The 19161-nt window shown below is 44.3% G+C and overlaps 1 long non-coding RNA gene across 1 annotated transcript in view; it reads right to left on the reverse strand.

The window, feature by feature from the left end:
* LOC138664588 (uncharacterized) overlaps nucleotides 1-19161 on the reverse strand; it is a 145841-nt gene that overhangs the window by 12265 nt on the left and 114415 nt on the right. Inside the window, exon 2 of the long non-coding RNA XR_011318367.1 lies at nucleotides 1361-1593. This is a non-coding gene — a long non-coding RNA (uncharacterized lncRNA). The remainder of the gene's footprint in view (nucleotides 1-1360; nucleotides 1594-19161) is intronic.

The following is a 19161-nucleotide window of genomic DNA, read 5'->3' on the forward strand; positions in this document are numbered from 1 at the left end:
TCGCTTCTCCCAGAAGGCACCTGGAATATGCAAATTAGCCTCCTGAAGCTTGAATCCTTGGTTTGTCATCTCCTCCTGTATTATACCACATTCACACGTTATTTGGTCAGTATTTTTACCTCAGTATTTGTAAGCTAAATTGGCAGCCTGATAAATCCCCAGCCAACAGGAAGCCCTCCCCCCTGGCAGTATATATTAGCTCACACATACACATAATAGACAGGTCATGTGACTGACAGCTGCCGTATTTCCTATATGGTACATTTGTTGCTCTTGTAGTTTGTCTGCTTATTAATCAGATTTTAATTTTTGAAGGATAATACCAGACTTGTATGTGTTTTAGGGCGAGTTTCATGTGTCAAGTTGTGTGTGTTGAGTTGCATGTGGCGACATGCATGTAGCGACTATTGTGAGATGAGTTTTTTGTGGTGACATGCGTGTAGCAACTTTTTGTGTGTCGAGTTGCATGTGACAGGTTAGTGTAGCAAGTTGTGTGCAGCAAGTTTTGCGCATGGCGAGTTTTGCGTGTGGCGAGTTTTATGTGTGGTGCGTTTTGAGTATGTGCAAGTTTTGTGTGAGGCAACTTTTGCATGTGTTGCAACTTTTGTGCATGTGGCAATTTTTCCGCGTGTGCAAGTTTTGCGTGTGGCGAGTTTTCCATGAGGTGAGTTTTGCACGTGTGGCGAGTTTTGCGTGAGCCTAGTTTTGCATGTGGCGAGTTTTGCGCGTGGCGAGTTTTGAGCGGCGACTTTTGTGTTTAGACTTTTATGTGGCGAGGTTGGTGTATGTGTGGTGAAATGTGTGCTGAGGGTGGTATATGTGTTCAAGCACGTGGTAGTGTGTGGCGCATTTTGTGTGTGTGTTCATATCCCCATGTGTGGTGAGTATCCCATGTCGGGGCCCCACCTTAGCAACTGTACAGTATATACTCTTTGGCGCCATCGCTCTCACTCTTTAAGTCCCCCTTGTTCACATCTGGCAGCTGTCAATTTGCCTCCAACACTTTTTCCCCATTATGTAGATAGGGGCAAAATTGTTTGGTGAATTGGAACGCGCTGGGTTAAAATTTCGCCTCACAACATAGCCTATGACGCTCTCTGTAGCTGCGACGGTGCATATGCAAATCCCGGACATACAAACATACACACATTCACACACACATTCAGCTTTTATATATTAGATTTTACATTTTCTGTATAGGGATATTTGACTATAAGGACCCATGGTTCCTCAATCATCCATAAAGGAATAATAAACATTTGTATCATCCCCGTACCTACCTCCACCTGTAATATACAATACACTTTTAGATTTATCACAAAGAAATATTCTCCAGAGCCATAAAAGGATGCATAATGACCTTTTGAAGAAACAGAAGGACTTCTATGCAATGTGAAGTGGTGTATTCCTCCAAGAGGGCGAGTTCTGCTTCTCAATGCACCTTGACCTTCTCTGCAGGGGAGAAGGGTTGGTCTGCATGTCGGACAAGACCCCTGCCAAGCTCAGTCATTGATCACTGCGCAGTTCAGCATGCTAAGGAAGTTCAGAGAATGGCTGTGCTAATTCTTCCCACTGAGAGAGATGGATTAAAGTCTGGGGAATGAGAAGAGGAGGGATGTGATTAAAAATGGGGATGAAAAGAGCAAACTAACTGAGAGAAAACCATTCTTCGTTTTGCCTGTGGAAAATAAGAAAAGACTTTTACAAAAAGAAAGCTCAGAAACAAATACAGAGATATACAAGAAATAACCCACACAACCAGTCATTACAGATTTGATAGTGTTAGGATGGCCGGGTAATCAGAGCAGGGGATCTGAGGGGTCTGTACATTCAGCTGTGGCTGAGAAGCAGGTGTGTGGCAGCAGTGTTTACAGAGGACACCACACCAAATGATCAAGAAAATACGGCAGCAAGTGGTCACATTACCATATAAATTCAGGGGCAGATGAAGCTGAGAGGTGGCGTATAGCATAAAGCTGCCATCACACCAGCAGTATGTGGTCAGTATTTTACCTCAGTATTTGTAAGCCAAAACCAGGAGTGAAACAATTAGAGGATAAGGATAATAGAAACATATGCACCACTTCTGCATTTATCACCCACTCCTGGTTTTGGCTTACAAATACTGATACAAAATACTGACCAAATACTGATAGTGTGACGGCAGCCTAAGGCAGCCCTCACACTCAGGGTATAAAAATACGGTCCGTTATCTACGGCCAGGGGCTGACTGGCAAATTTTAGCCTGGGGGGCAAGTACACAGCAGTGGCCCATGAGTAGCGGCCCATCCTTAAAGGGGTTGTCGGATCTTAAAGGGCACCTGTCACCCCGAAAATCGCGGGTGAGGTAAGCCCACCGGCATCAGGGGCTTATCTACAGCATTCTGTAATGCTGTAGATAAGCCCCCGATGTTACCTGAAAAAGGAGAAAAAGACGTTATATTATACTCACCCAGGGGCGGTCCCGCTGCTGGTCAGGTCGGATGGGTGTCTCCGGTCCGCTGCGGCGCCTCCCATCTTCTTTCCATGACGTCCTCTTCTGATCTTCAGCCACGGCTCCGGCGCAGGCGTACTTTGCTCTGCCCTGTTGAGGGCAGACAAAGTACTGCAGTGCGCAGGCGCCGAGCCTCTGACCTTTCCGGCGCCTGCGCACTGCAGTACTTTGTCTGCCCTCAACAGGGCAGAGCAAAGTACGCCTGCGCCGGAGCCGTGGCTGAAGATCAGAAGAGGACGTCATGGAAAGAAGATAGGAGGCGCCGCAGCGGACCGGAGACGCCCATCCGACCTGACCAGCAGCGGGACCGCCCCTGGGTAAGTATAATCTAACGTCTTTTTCTCCTTTTTCAGGTAACATCGGGGGCTTATCTACAGCATTACAGAATGCTGTAGATAAGCCCCTGATGCCGGTGGGCTTACCTCACCCGCGAATTTCGGGGTGACAGGTTCCCTTTAAGCTACATGTCTACAGTCACTATGTGTGAATCCTCATATCGTGCGCACTATGCTCTGTGAGGATTCTCTGGTGCCTGCGCCGGGAACAGGTTGTCCTGTGACGGCAAACATGCGAGATATATATATATATATATATATAAAACACACACGCACAGTCCCAATGTATAATTGACACACGCACAGCCCCACTGTATATATAGTGCACACACGCACAATCCCACTGTATAATCACACACACACACACACACACGGCCGGACAGGGACAAAAAAGCAGCCCTGCCACAAAAAACCCCACCAGTCCACATACTCAAACACTCCCCACCCCCGAAAAGTGAATTTTGCTATACTTTGTCCTGCCCTTCAACACTCCTCTTAAAGGCGTTATTTGAAGAGCCACATGTGAATGGCGCCGAAGTGCGCATGATCGACCACAGGTCCATTTACATGGTGCTCTTTAGCCACGTAGCATATTGCCCAGCCACGTAGTTTACGTAGTATATTGCCCAGCTACGCACAGAGCCACGTAGTATACAGCACAGAGCCACGTAGTATACAGCACAGAGCCACGTAGTATACAGCACAGAGCCACGTTGTATACAGCACAGAGCCACGTAGTATACTGCCCAGCCACGTAACTGGGCAGTATACTACGTGGCTGGGCAATATACTACGTGACTGGCCAATATACTACGTGGCTCTGTGCTGTATACTACGTGACTGGCCAATATACTACGTGGCTCTGTGCTTTATACTACGTGAATGGGCAATATACTACATGGCTGGGCAATATACTACGTGGCTGGGCAGTATGCCCAGTTACGTAGTATACAGCACAATCACGTAGTATATTGACCAGTCACGTAGTATACAGCACAATCACGTAGTATATTGGCCAGTCACGTAGTATGCACCATATCCCTGTTAAAAAAAAAAAGAATTAAAATAAAAAATAGTTACATACTCACCTCCTGGAGCCTCCGGATCGAAGCGTCCGTTCCCCGATGCTTGGCGTGCAGTCCGGTCTGAAGATTGCATTGCGGTCTCGCGAGAACGTACGTCATCATCTCGCGAGACCGCAATGCATGCAGCGGTCACCGGGACGTCGCGCGGAGCGGAAAAGGCCGGTTCCTGATCCGGGGGGGCCACCGGAGGGTGAGTATGTAACTATTTTTTATTTTTTTATTATTTCTAACATTAGATATTTTTACTATTCATGCTGCATAGGCAGCATGAATAGTAAAAATGTGGTCACACAGGGTTAATAGCGGCGGTAACCGAGTGCGTTACACCGCGGTCAATGCTGCCATTAACCCTGTGTGAGCGCTGACCGGAGGGGAGTATGCGGACGCCAAGCACTGACTGCGGGGAGTAAGGAGCGGCCATTTTCTTCCGGACTGTGGCCGTCGCTGATTGGTCGCGGCAGCTATGACAGGCAGCTGGCGAGACCAATCAGCGAATGAATAACCGTGACAGAAAGAAAGAAGGACAGACGGAAGTGACCCTTAGACAATTATATACTGTATATATATATATATATATATATATATATACATATTTAAGACAGCATTATACTATATTATGATGCATACATCACATAAGAGACACCGCGACTGCTGAATATATATCACATTGAAACTACTGTATATACAATATATAGTTGATACTGCGACTGATGTGTATAGTTGTAGTATCACCTATATATTGTATGTGATACTGTGACTGCTGTACATACATACATTATATAGGTGAAACTGATTATATATATATATATATATATATATGTTTCACCTATATAATGTATGTACAGCAGTCACATTATCACATACAATATATAGGTGATACTACAACTATACACATCAGTAGCAGTATTGCCTATATATAGACTGCTGTATATACATTATATAGGTGATATTGCGATTATATACAGCAGTAGCAGCCAGTATCACCTATATAATGTATATATAGCAATCTGTATCTTATATATGTGGGCAATACTGCTACTGATGTGTATATACGTTATATAGGTGATACTGCTGTGTATACAGTGGTGTGATATATACACACACCCCACAGTGTCACCTATATAAGGTATATACGCATCAGTAGCAGTGTCACCTATATAACATATAGACTGCTATACGTACATTACATAGGTGGTATAGCGATTATATACAGCAGTATCACCTATATAATGTATATATAGCAGTCTATACACATTATATAGGTGCAACTGCTGTTTATAATCACTATACCACCTATATAATTTACGTATAGCAGTCTATATGTTATATAGGCAATACTGCTACTGATGTATATATGTTATATAGATGATACTGCTGTTGTGTATACATGTACATATATATATACATAAACACACCCCACAGTGTCACCTATATAAGGTATATATATGCATCAGTAGCTGTCACCTATATAAGATATAGATTGCTATACATACATTATATAGGTAGTATAGTGATTATACACAGCAGTATCACCTATATAATGCATATATAGCAGTCTATACACATTATATAGGTGCAACTGCTGTATATACATAAAAAAAATTCATCTTGGGAGTTGGGACTAACCCAGGTCCCTGGTGAGGTCGGGAGGATGAAGGGCTGAGGTGGGACGGGTCCTGGCCAGCGTCGGCGATGAAGAGGATCCCAGGCAGACAGGCAGTGGTGAGCAGCCAGTTTTCTCTGACGCTGGTGCAGGCCGGCCAGCGTCAGACGCACACACAGTCAGGTGGAGCCTGGAGGCGCCCTATGCGCGCGCGCGGGACATTTCAAATCTTTCGTGGTCTGATCTCCTGTGTGCCTGCGCTGGCACAGGCAGCAGACGAGCGCGCGCAGGACCTAGGAACGCGGCCGTGCTCGTGCACTAGCACGGCCGCCGCGGCGCTTCTCAGCCGCCGGCAATGCGCGCGCGCACACACAGGACCTGCCTTTACAAGATTTAAAGGGCCGGCTGGCGGAAATCGCTGCCGGTCCTCCAGCGGCCCTGTCCAGCTGCTCAGGCACCGGCCCGGGGGGCATATGCATTCCTGCCACCCGGCCCAGTCCGCCCCTGTCTACGGCCGTAATACGCAGAAAAGTCCCCAAAATAGTGATCTGTTTGTCATCCGTAGGCAGGGTGTGTCAGCATATTTTGCGCATGGCATCCTCTGTATGTAATCCGTATGGCATCCGTACTGCGAGATTTTATCGCAGGCTTGCAAAACCGACATACGGACATACAATGGATCCATCGGCTCAAATAATCGTAAAAACATATATACTGTCTATATATATATATAGATATATATTCTGGGAACTTTTCAGAATATTTGCCCTCGCTCGAGTTCATATGAGGACATCCAGCAGAGGGCGCATCACCGCAACTCGAGGTAACTACAGGTCATTCACCTACATTCCATTCATTCGCCGGGTTTTTACAAGCAGGGGCGGCTGCATTAGCAGGCTTCTGCTTGTAAAATTAGTTAACCCTTTCAGATGGATTTACAGCGTGGGACTTGACTGATCGTCGGAAGGTATGGAATATTGTTGTTTGTTTTTTTACATTTGTTCCAGGTGACAAGGGTCTTCAGGTGGATTACCAGTATAATAAAATATTACAAAAACCTGTGTATTTATTTCATTAAAATACTTTGTAATAATGTGTGTGTTTTTTTTAACCATTTCATACTATTGGATTAATAATGGATAGGTGTCTTAATTGACGCCTCTCCATTATTAATCTGGTTTAATGTCACCTTACAATAGCAAGGTGACATTATCCCTTCATTACCCCATATCCCACCGCTACACGGGAATGGGAAGAGAGTGGCCAAGTGCCAGAATAGGCGCATCTTCCAGATGTGCCTTTTCTGGGGTGGCTGGGGGCAGATGTTTTAGCCGGGGGGGGGGGTCAATAACAATGGACCCTCTCCAGGCTATTAATATCTGCCCTCAGTCACTGGCTTTACCATTCTGGCGGAGAAAATTGCACGGGAGCCCACAACAATTTTTTCCGCAATTTAACCCTTTAATTTAATAGCTAGAGCGTCCAAATTTTGCACATACACACTACTAAAATTAGTAGTGTGGAATATGCAAAAAAAAGGGATATGAGATGGTTTACTATATGTAAACCATGTCTCATATCATGTCGGGTTTGAAAAGAAGATAGGAGAAGCAATTGAATTACCGGCTTTTAAGCTATCTAGCGTTGTATGAAATATTAATATATACATATATGTGTCTCACTGATATATATATACCCCTGTACTATGTGTAGACATTTATTTTAGGGGTGGCACAGTGGTTAGCACTGCAGCCTTGCAGCGCTGGGGTCCTGGGTTCTAATCCCACCCAGGACAACATCTGCAAAGAGTTTGTATGTTCTCTCCGTGTTTGCGTGGGTTTCCTCCGGGTACTCCGGTTTCCTCCCACATTCCATAGACATACTGATAGGGAATTTAGATTGTGAGCCCCATTGGGGACAGGGATGATAATGTGTGCAAAACTGTAAAGCGCTGCGGAATATGTTAGCGCTATATAAAAATAAAGATTATTATTATTATTTTAGCTATTCTATTCTAACCTGTCAGTGTGATTTTACTGTACTCCGCACTGAATTGCCGGCTTTTCGCTAGAACACCGCTGCGTATTTCTCGCAAGTTACACTGTTGGTCCGTGTGTAATTCGTATTTTTCTCGCCCCCATAGACTTTCATTGGCGTATTTTTGCGCAATACGGTGACAAACGCAGCATGCTGCGATTTTCTTCGGCCGTAGAAGATCGTATAATACGGATCAGTAAAATACGGCAGATAGGAGCTGGGCCATAGAGAATCATTGTACCGTATGCAATCCGTATTTTCTACACCTCTCATACGTCCGTAAAACTCGCTAGTGTGAGGCCGGCCTAAGGCAATGTGCCCATGTTGCGTTTTGTAAGCGTTTTTTCCCACGTTTTTCCACTGTGGAAAAGCTTACAAAACGCATCACATTATTTTTAATGGAATTCTGCATTGTTGTGCCCATGCTGCATTTTTTTCCACAGCGGAAACACATTACGGAAAAAAACGCATGTTCATTAATTTTGCAGAATCGCGGCGATTTTGCCACTATATACTTGTATTGGGATGCATGGGAAAAAAAAGCAAGAAAAACGCGAGCGGATTTCCTCGCAAGGGAATCCGGTTTTGATGAGGAAAATTCTGCTTACATTCTGCAACGTGGGCACATAGCCTTAATGTCAGGATACTAGCATACACATAATTCCACGTAGGGCTTGCTAACGTTTAGTTCCTGCTGCGTGTCTCTCCTTCCTCTCCCCATTAGTTATATTTTCATTTTCGAGGACGACATTAAAAGTTTACTTTTTCAGTTATACCAGCTCAGGTATCAGAGAAGCTAAATTCACATTCTAAATTGTACTGGGACAGTTTCTAAAGCTTCAGAGACCTGACAGGTTCTCTTTAAAACTACCATTTCTTTGTAGACTAGATGATCATGTTGTCCCCACAGACATCAGTGGAAGCTGAACAGATTCTCCAGCTTTTGTATTTTACATCTGAACTAGTTTCCTTTTTAGAATCTGCAGTATTGTGAACCATATCTTCAGACTTTGAAAGATAACCAAAAAGGACACATGCACTAAAACAGTTTACTAACCTCGCCTCGTCCTTTATATGTGCCCACACAGAAATATTACTTCTGTTGAAGCCAGTTAGTATTTCCGCATAGTGCCCCCAAACACAGTATGATGCGTCCACAGTACAGTTTCTCCCACATATTATGATGCTCACACAGTAGATTTTCACACACATAATATGATGCCCCCACAGTTGATTCCCACACACACTGTGTGATGTCCCCATAATACATTTCACCACGCCCTAAAAGTAGATTGCCCACACACAGTATGATGCTCCCACAGTAGATTTCTCCACACTTGGTATACTATGTCCCCATAGTACATTCACTCTATGATGCCCCACACATTATGATGTCCCCCACACAATATGATGCTCCCAGTATCTCCCAACTCTCCCAAAGTATGATTCCCCCTCATAGTATCCACCTGCCAACACACACACACAGTATGGTACCTCTCACATTACATTCCCCCACACAGTATGAGGCCCATAGTGTCTTCCACATATAGTATGTCCCCATGCACAATACTATGCCCTCACAGCTACTCATACAGTATACCTCCAGTGTTCCCCACACACAGTATATTTCCCATGCTACAATCCTCCACAGCATGATGCCCCCACATAACCCAGTATGACCTTGCCACAGCCCTCCATACGGTTTGATATCCCCACCAGATCTCTGCAAAGCCATGCCCCCGCAGAGCCCTCAGCATACAGTATGGCACCTTTCACATTCCCCCACGCAATATGAGGCCCCAGGGACTTCCGCACACAGTATGATGATGTCCCTCAGCCTTCCACATAGTATGATGTCCTCAGAGCTCCAAAAACACAGTATCATACCCCACAGCTACTCACACACAAAGTATGATTTCCCCACACCCCACCACATAATGATGCCTCCAGAATTCTCCACACACGTTATGTCTCCCACAGTACAACCCACCTCAGCTTGATGTCCCCACATTCACCCACCCTCAGTGTGCTCCCCCACACACAGCATGATGCCACCACAGTACCCTACACAAAGCATGATATCCCCCACAGTGTCACACACACACACACACACACAGTATGATGTCTCCCACAATCCCTGCCACACAGTATATTGCCCCCAGAGTTCCTCATTTAGTTTGATTCCCCCACAGAAACATTTCATGTATCTCTGCAGAGTTCGTCTTAGGGTACCGTCACACTGAAACGATGCTGCAGCGATACGACAACGATGTTGATCGCTGCAGCGTCGCTGTTTGGTCGCTGGAGAGCTGTCACACAGACCGCTCTCCAGCGACCAACGATCCCGAAGTCCCCTGGTAACCAGGGTAAACATCGGGTTACTAAGCGCAGGGCCGCGCTTAGTAACCCGATGTTTACCCTGGTTACCAGCGTAAACGTAAAAAAACCCAAACACTACATACTTACCTTCCGCTGTCTGTCCTCCGGCGCGCTGCTTTCCTCTGCACTGTCAGCGCCAGTCAGCCGTAAAGCAGAGCGGTGACGTCACCGCTGTGCTTTCTGGCTGGCCATCGCTGACACAGGATGCAGGAGGAGTGCAGAGAAGTAGAGCGCCGAGGACAGACAGCGGAAGGTAAGTATGTAGTGTTTTTTTTTTTTTACTTTTACGATGGTAACCAGGGTAAACATCGGGTTACTAAGCGTGGTCCTGCGCTTAGTAACCCGATGTTTACCCTGGTTACCAGTGAAGACATTGCTGAATCGGCGTCACACACGCCGATTCAGCGATGTCAGCGGGAGATCCAGCGACGAAATAAAGTTTCAGACGATCTGCTACGACGTACGATTCTCAGCGGGGTCCCTGATCGCAGTAGCGTGTCAGACACAGCGAGATCGTAACGATATCGCTGGAATGTCACGGATCGTGCCGTCCTAGCGATCAAAGTGCCACTGTGTGACGGTACCCTTAGATCCCAGTCACGTGTCCTGGCAGGTCCTTCAGTTTCTATCCAGACAGAATGGTGGAGTAATAATCTGATGGTTCCCTGCTCCACTCTTGTATTCAACTGTATCCTGACTACACCAATGCGATTCAAGTTGGTACATGTCCCTGACTTCCACAGACAGGTCTCCAAATTTGTGTCTGTCCAAATGCGTCCATGGTGGTTAATGACATGCAAGTAGAGTACAAGTGTTCTAAATAAAGCACTTCATTTTGGGATTCTCTGGACTCTTTTTGCAAGTTGTTTTTCATGGTGAATCAAAGTGCAAAGCCCCTGTGATGGCACACTACTAGTGATGAGCGAATATACTCGTTACTCGAGATTTCCCGAGCACGCTCGAGTGTCCTCCGAGTATTTTTTAGTGCTCGGAGATTTAGTTTTCTTCACTTCAGCTGTTTGATTTACATCTCTTAGCCAGCTTGATTACATGTGGGGATTCCCTAACAACCAGGCAACCCCCACATGTACTTATGCTGGCTAACAGATGTAAATCATTCAGCTGCAGCAATGAAAACTACATCTCCGAGCACTAAAAAATACTCGGAGGACACCCAAGCGTGCTCAGGAAATCTCGAGTAACAAGTATATTCGCTCATCACTACACACTACAACTTAATCTGGTGCACGATAATCTGTCTGGATGCAATAATGATAATAAAATTAATGCGACAAGGACGGAACATACAGAATAACTGTAACATGGCCAAAATGTAAGAAACAGTGTATGGTTATGTTGTGTACATTAGATCTTTGGAGCAAATCTAAATACACTTTTACTGTGTTGAGTTGCAGGCTACAATTCTATATAGTAAATGGGAAGAAGAAAGTGCAATGCTTTAGCTACAGGCATGACTTGATGTTATATGATGGTGAACACATGTTATCCTCTAGCCCTACATAATAAAATATGCATAAAAAGTACTAATTAATACAAGGTGTTAAGGCAATAATTTGCCCACTTCATAGGTAGCAGACGCCCAATTTCTATAAAAATTTAATTATGATCTCATATAAAGTAACTATAAATTAAAAATGTGCCCTAAGTCCATAAAACTTCCGTCTATAACTTTTCCCATCTCTGTTCCCCTTCAACTGTCCTCACGAAAACTCGTGCAACAATAATTATATTATTCTCAAGTTGCTAAGAGGTTAATCCCAAATCCTCCAGGGTAGAAAAGGGGGGAAGGTTTTTTTTTCTGAAAGATGAGGGCATGCGACCTGGTTTTTATTTTTTTAGAATTGCTTGGGAGGGGGAGTACTGGGCCCCCTATTACGTATAGTGAATCGGTAATTGCAAGTTAATGAGGTTCTTTTACCAGAGCCGGGCACAGCATGCTGATCTCAGCTGCCAGCGCAGGGAATCATTTCGACTCTGCCACGGCCTCTGTCAGCAAGAGATGGGGACACTTAGACTTGAAAGGCATGTGATTGTTCCTCCCTGCTTAGATCCCCTAGACATCTGTCAGGGGGGCAGAATAGAGGGGATGAGGGGGATTAGCTAAGGTGCCCTCATTGTAAAAAAAAAGCCTTTATCAGCAAGTAGTATTCGAGAAAAATAAGAGACACTTTGAAGTATTTCTATAGGATACTGGATTATTTATTAAACTAGACGTTAAAAGAGCAGTTTTATATTTCACATATTTCTAAGCTTAAAAAGCTTTTGCTTGAAAGTGCAGAATTAAAAAAAATCCCCTAATAATCCTTATTTGGGACCCCGATTTCATTTAGCAATGGACCGGTATGGAACTTCTCTAGCCTGGTCACTTCAGTCCGATTTCATATATGTTATTAGGGAATTCTGAGTTAATAGAGGGGCACTGTGACCAGAACGAAGATTGACTATAAAGATTGTCTCTCACTCTGGAGGAGATATCCTGCACTTTATTGCTCAAAGTAAAGTTTTTAGACTATGAAAGGGGTCTCCCCGATGATGTGACAACCAGTTGTTGGTTAGGCATTGTTAACTAGACAGTTATACATAGGATAATTGATCATATGGTACACAAGCCTTTATATGTTCGCACCATATCTGATACATTTCTGCATCTAGCCAAAGGTGTACATAGGGAAAAGTTCCTTGTTTATACTTTAATGGTGCCATAAGCCCTCATTCACTAGATAGCGGCCAGTTTTGGTCACTGTATGCGTCTGCATACTATTTAAAGGGGTTTTCCCACTAACAAGGTTCATTTTGATCAATAGATCTTGTAGTAATAATAAGTTCCACAATTGGATGTATTAAATAATCTTAGATAATCTTATAAATGTGCCCCTGTTATGTACTGTGTAATGTCTGTGTCTTACTGATCATACCACAGCTCCTGAGTACAAAACAGTATACAGACAGGACAACAGGGGATCACAGCTGATTCTTTCTTTGAGGTAAAACATTGCTCTAAAACAGGCAAAGAAATGTTTTACCTCACAGGAAGAATCAGCTGTGACTGTGATACCATGTTGTCCTGTCTGTATATTTTTTGGCTTCCTCACCTGGCCAGTAGATGTGGAATGATCAGACCATGCTCCTGCACTGTCAGACACAGCCATTACACAGTACACACCAGGGACACATTTATAAAATTATCTCCGCACAGGAAAAACATTTTTAAAGCATCCAATTGTGGAACTTATTATTATTCTAAGATCTAATTATTAACTTTGTTCTTGTGACAACCTCTCTAACCCCTTCACGACATGCACTGTACATGCACTGCGCATGTCATGTCTCTCCCTTTGATGTGGGCTCTGGCGCTGAGCCCACATCTTTCCCAGGACATATCAGCTGTTTTGTACAGCTGACATGTGCATCTAACAGCCGCAGTTGGAATCGCAATCCACCCGTGGCTGTTAACCTGTTAAATGCAGCTGTCAATCTCTGACAGCAGCATTTATTGTGATTGCGCCGCAAGCATGTCACTAATCCTGCCCATCGGTGCCCTTGTCACATGACCACTGGTCGCCGATGGGTTGTCATTGCCAGATTGCTATGAGCACTGACCAGCGGTCGGCACACATAGCAAGTGAGCATTTCTGCTACACACAGGCAAGCTGATCATCGCCTGTGTGTAGCAGAGACAATCAGATGATCGCAGCTTCTAGTCTACCATGGAGACTATTGAAGCAAGTGAAAAGTAAAAAACAAATGTTTAAAAATATTTAAAAAACTATGAAAGTTCAAGTCACCAATCCATTTGCCCCATTAAAAATAAAACAATTAAGGTTTTTTTTTTTTAAAAGACAATACACATACCTGTTATGACCTGGTGGTTAGGACAATAATGGACCTGGTGGTTAAGAGCACACGGAATGACCTGATAGTTACTAATAATATAGGACAAGCTCTGAGACGTGGGAACTCTGCTGACCGCAATCCCTAATCCTATCACACACACTAGAAATAGCTGTGGATTGCTCCTAACGCTCCCTATGCAACTCGTCACAGCCTAAGGAACTAGCTAGCCCTGAAGATAGAAAAATAAAGCCTACCTTGCCTCAGAGAAGTTCCCCAAAGGAAAAGGCAGCCCCCCACATATAATGACTGTGAGTAAAGATGAAAATTACAAACACAGAGATGAAATAGATTTAGCAAAGTGAGGCCCGACTTACTGAACAGACTGAGGATAGTGTTGTGAATTCTGTGGCAGAGCTCCCTCCTGTGGTCACAAGTGGTACTTCGGCAGATTCTCTCTGTGAGCTTCTGTTGGTGGAGGGAAGTGGTACTGCGGCTTCTGAGTTTCCTCCCTCAGGTGATCTGGTGAGGTCGTTAGGTGCTTCTCTACTTAACTCCACCTAATGCTTTGATCCTGGCTTCCTGTCAATGTTCCAGTGTTGGACTTGCTTTTCCCTGGATCATTCCTGTGGCCTGCTGCTCTGCATAGCTAAGTTCTTCTTTGCTATTTGTTTGCTATTTTTTCTGTCCAGCTTGTCTATTTTGTTGCTGGAAGCTCTGGGACGCAAAGGGTGTACCTCCGTGCCGTTAGTTCGGTACGGAGGGTCTTTTTGCCCCCTTTGCGTGGTTTTCTTTAGGGTTTTGTGTAGACCGCAAATTTACCTTTTCTATCCTCGCTCTGTTAAGAAAGTCGGGCCTCACTTTGCTGAATCTATTTCATCTCTACGTTTGTCTTTTCATCTTAACTCACAGTCATTATATGTGGGGGGCTGCCTCTTCCTTTGGGGTATTTCTCTGAGGCAAGGTAGGCTTATTTTCTATCTTCAGGCTAGTTAGTTTCTCAGGCTGTGCCGAGTTGCATAGGCAGAGTTAGGCGCAATCCACGGCTGCCTCTAGTGTTGTTTGGAGAGGATTAGGGATTGCGGTCTGCAGAGTTCCCACGTCTCAGAGCTCGTTCTATGATTTTGGGTTATTGTCAGATCACTGTATGTGCTCTGACCGCTATGTCCATTGTGGTACTGAATTGCCTTTCATAACAGGATAGGAAAGGTAACTTTGCGGTCAGCACAAAAAACTACAAAAAGACCACGCAGAGGGCGCAAAAAGACCCTCCGCACTGACTCACGGTGCGGAGGCGCTCCCTCTGCGTCCCAGAGCTTCCAGCAAGCAAGACAAAAATCAAAATAGCAAGCTGGACAGAAAAATAGCAAACAAGAGAAAAACAAGCAGGAACTTAGCTTCTGCTGGGAAGGCAGGTCACAAGAACGATCCAGGAGAGAACTAGACCAATACTGGAACATTGACAGGTGGCATGGAGCAATGATCTAAGTGGAGTTAAATAGAGCAGCCAGCTAACGAATTAACCTCGTCACCTGTGGAAGGAAACTCAGAAGCCGCAGCCCCACTCACAACCACCAGAGGAAGCCCATGGACAGAACCAGCCGAAGTACCATTCATGACCACAGGAGGGAGCTTGACAACAGAATTCACAACACATACCGTATTTGGCTTTCAGAATCATCCGATCTATCAAGCTATAAAAAGGATTAACCAGATCAGTAAATTGTGTAGTGGAAAGAAAAGTCAAAATGCCAGAATTACGTTTTTTTGGTCGCTGCAACATTGCATTAAAATGCAATAACGGGCGATCATATGATCGTATCTGCACCAAAATTGTATTAAAAAAAACATCAGCTAGGCACATAAAAAATAAGCCTCATTCAACCTCAGATCATCAAAAAATGGAGACACTACTGGTCTTGGAAAATGATGCTTTTTTTTAACCCCTTCATGACCCAGCCTATTTTGACCTTAATGACCTCGCCGTTTTTTGCAATTCTGACCAGTGTCCCTTTATGAGGTAATAACTCAGGAACACTTAAACGGATCCTAGCGGTTCTGAGAATGTTTTTTTGTGACATATTGGGCTTCATGTTAGTGGTAAATTAAGGTCGATAATTTTTGCGTTTATTTGTGGAAAAAATGGAAATTTGGCGAAAATTTTGAAAATTTCGCAATTTTCAAATTTTGAATTTTTATTTTGTTAAGCGAGAGAGTTGTGTGACACAAAATAGTTAATAAATAACATTACCCACATGTCTACTTTATATCAGCACAATTTTGGAAACAAAATTTTTTTTGTAAGGAAGTTATAAAGGTTAAAATTTGACCAGCGATTTCTCATTTTTACAACGAAATTTACAAAACCATTATTTTTTAGGCTCCACCTCACATTTGAAGTCAGTTCGAGGGGTCTATATGGCGGAAAATACCCAAAAGTGACACCATTCTAAAAACTGCACCCCTCAAGGTACTCAAAACCACATTCAAGAAGTTTATTAACCCTTCAGGTGCTTCACAGCAGCAGAAGCAACATGGAAGGAAAAAAATGAACATTTAACTTTTTAGTCACAAAAATGACATTTTAGCAACATTCTTTTATTTTCCCAAGGGTAAAAACAGAAACTGGACCCCAAAAGTTATTGTGCAATTTATCCTGAGTACGCCGATACCTCATATGTGGGGGAACCACTGTTTTGGCGCACGACAGGGCTCGGAAGGAAAGGAGCGCCATTTGACTTTTTCAATGAAAAATTGGCTCCAATCTTTAGCGGACACCATGTCACGTTTGGAGAGCCCCTGTGAGTCTAAACATTGGAGCTCCCCCACATGTGACCCCATTTTGGAAACTAGACCTCCCATGGAACTAATCTAGATGTGCGGTGACCACTTTAAACCCCCAAGTGCTTCACAGAAGTTCATAACGCAGAGCCGAGAAAATAAAAAATCATTTTTCTTTCCTCAAAAATTATTATTTAGCCTGCAATTTTTTATTTTCCCAAGGGTAACAGGAGAAATTGGACCGCAAATAGTTGCTGCACAGTTTGTCCTGAGTATGCTGGTACCCCGTATGTGGGGGTAAACCACTGTTTGGGCACACTTCGGGGCTCAGAAGGGAAGTAGTGATGTTTTGAAATGCAGACTTTGTTGGAATGGTCTGTGGGCGTCACGTTGCGTTTGCAGAGCCCCTGATGTGCCTAAACAGTAGAAACCCCCCACAAGTGACCCCATTTTGGAAACTAGACCCCCCAAGGAACTTATCTAGATGTGTGGTGAGCACTTTGAACCCCAAAGTGCTTCACAGAAGTTTATAACACAGAGCCGTGAAAATAAAAAATATTTTTCTTTCCTCAAAAATTATGTTTTAGCAAGCAATTTTTTATTTTCGCAAGGGTAACAGGAGAAATTGGACCACAATAGTTGTTGCCCAGTTTGTCCTGAGTACACTGGTACCCCATATGTGGGGGTAAACCACTGTTTGGCCGCACGTCAGGGCTCGGAAAGGAGGGAGCACTATTTGAGTTTTTGAACTCAAGATTGGCTGGAATCAATGGTGGTGCCATGTTGCGTTTGGAGACCCCTGATGTGCCTAAACAGTGGAAACCCCTCAATTCTAAATCCAACACTAACCCCAACACACCCCTAACCCTAATCCCATCCCAACTGAAGCCATAACCCTAATCACAACCCTAACCCCAACACACCCCTAACCACAACACACCCGTAACCCCAATCCCAACCCTAATCCTAATCCCAACCCTAATCCTAATCCAACCTTAACCACAACTTTAACCCCAACACACCCCTAACCCTAACCACAAGCCTAATCTTAACCCTATTTCCAACCCTAGCTTTAATTCCAACCCTAACCCTAAGGCTATGGGCCCACGTGCGGATTCATGTGAGATTTTTCCCCACGATTTTTGAAAAATCCGCAGGTAAAAGGCACTGCGTTTTACCTGCGGATTTACAGCGGATTTCCAGTGTTTTTTTGTGCGGATTTCACCTGCGGATTCCTATTGAGGAACAGGTGTAAAACGCTACGGAATCCGCACCATGTGCACATAGCCTAATTCTAACCCTAGTTCTAACCCTAGCCCTAACCCTAGTTCTAACCCTAACCCTAGTTCTAACCCTAACCCTAGTAGAAAAAAAAAAATACATTTTCTTTATTTTATTATTGTCCCTACCTATGGGGGTGATTCATTTACTATTTTTTTTATTTTGATCACTGTGATAGGTTTTATCACAGTGATCAAAATGTACCTGGAACGAATCTTCCGGCAGGCAGATTCGGCAGGCGCACTACTCATGCGCCCGCCATTTTGGAAGATGGCGGCGCCCATGGAGAAGACGCACGGACACCGGGAGGCTCGGTAAGTATGAGGGGGGGGAGATCGGAGCATGGGGGGATCAGAGCATAGGAGGGTGGGATCGGAGCACGGGGGAGCTAACAGGAACACGGGGGAGCAGACAGGATGACGGAGGGGAGCGGAGCAGTGTACAGGACAGAACGGAGGACTGGGGAGGAGATCGGTGGTGGTGGGCGGCAGATCAGGGTTTCCAGCCATGGCCGATGATATTGCAGCATCGGCCATGGCTGGATTGTAATATTTCACCAGTTTTCATAGATGAAATATTACAAATAGCTCTGATTGGCAGTTTCACTTTCAACAGCCAATCAGAGCGATCGTAGCCACGGTTGGGGAGGGGGAGGTGAAGCCACCCTGGGCTGAAGTACCACTCCCCCTGTCCCTGCAGATCGGGTGAAATTGTAGTTAACCCTTTCACCCGATCTGCAGGGACGCGATCCCTCCATGATGCCACATAGGCGTCAGAGGTCAGATTGGCACCGACTTTCATGACGCCTACGTGGCGTCACAGGTCGTGTAGGGGTTAAGCAAACTTTGGATTTTTTTAAACACTTAAATAAAAAATAACCTATATATGTTTGATATCTACAAAATCATAATGACCTGGAGAATCATAATGGCATGTTAGTTTTAGCATTTCATGAACATGGTAATAAAATCCACCGCACTTTGAATTTTTTTCCCGTTTTCCAGTACACGAAATGGGAAAACTAATTGTGTTGTTCAAAAGTACAACTCGTCCCACAAAAAAACAAGCCCTCACATGGCCATATTGACAAAAAAAAATAAAAAAAGTTATGGCTCTGGGAAGAAGGGGAGCGAAAAACAGAAACACCAAAAGGAAAAAGAAGGGCTTGAAGGGGTTAATTTTTATAACCCCCAAGGTGATTTGCATGTTAATGACCAGGCCAATTTTACAATTCTGACCAGTGACACTTTATCAGGTAATAACACTGGAAAGCTTCAATGGACCCCACTGACTCTGAGACTGTCTTTTCGTGAA

The sequence above is a fragment of the Ranitomeya imitator genome, chromosome 2 (genome assembly GCF_032444005.1).
Source record: "Ranitomeya imitator isolate aRanImi1 chromosome 2, aRanImi1.pri, whole genome shotgun sequence".
In the NCBI taxonomy this organism is placed as follows: Eukaryota; Metazoa; Chordata; class Amphibia; order Anura; family Dendrobatidae; genus Ranitomeya; species Ranitomeya imitator.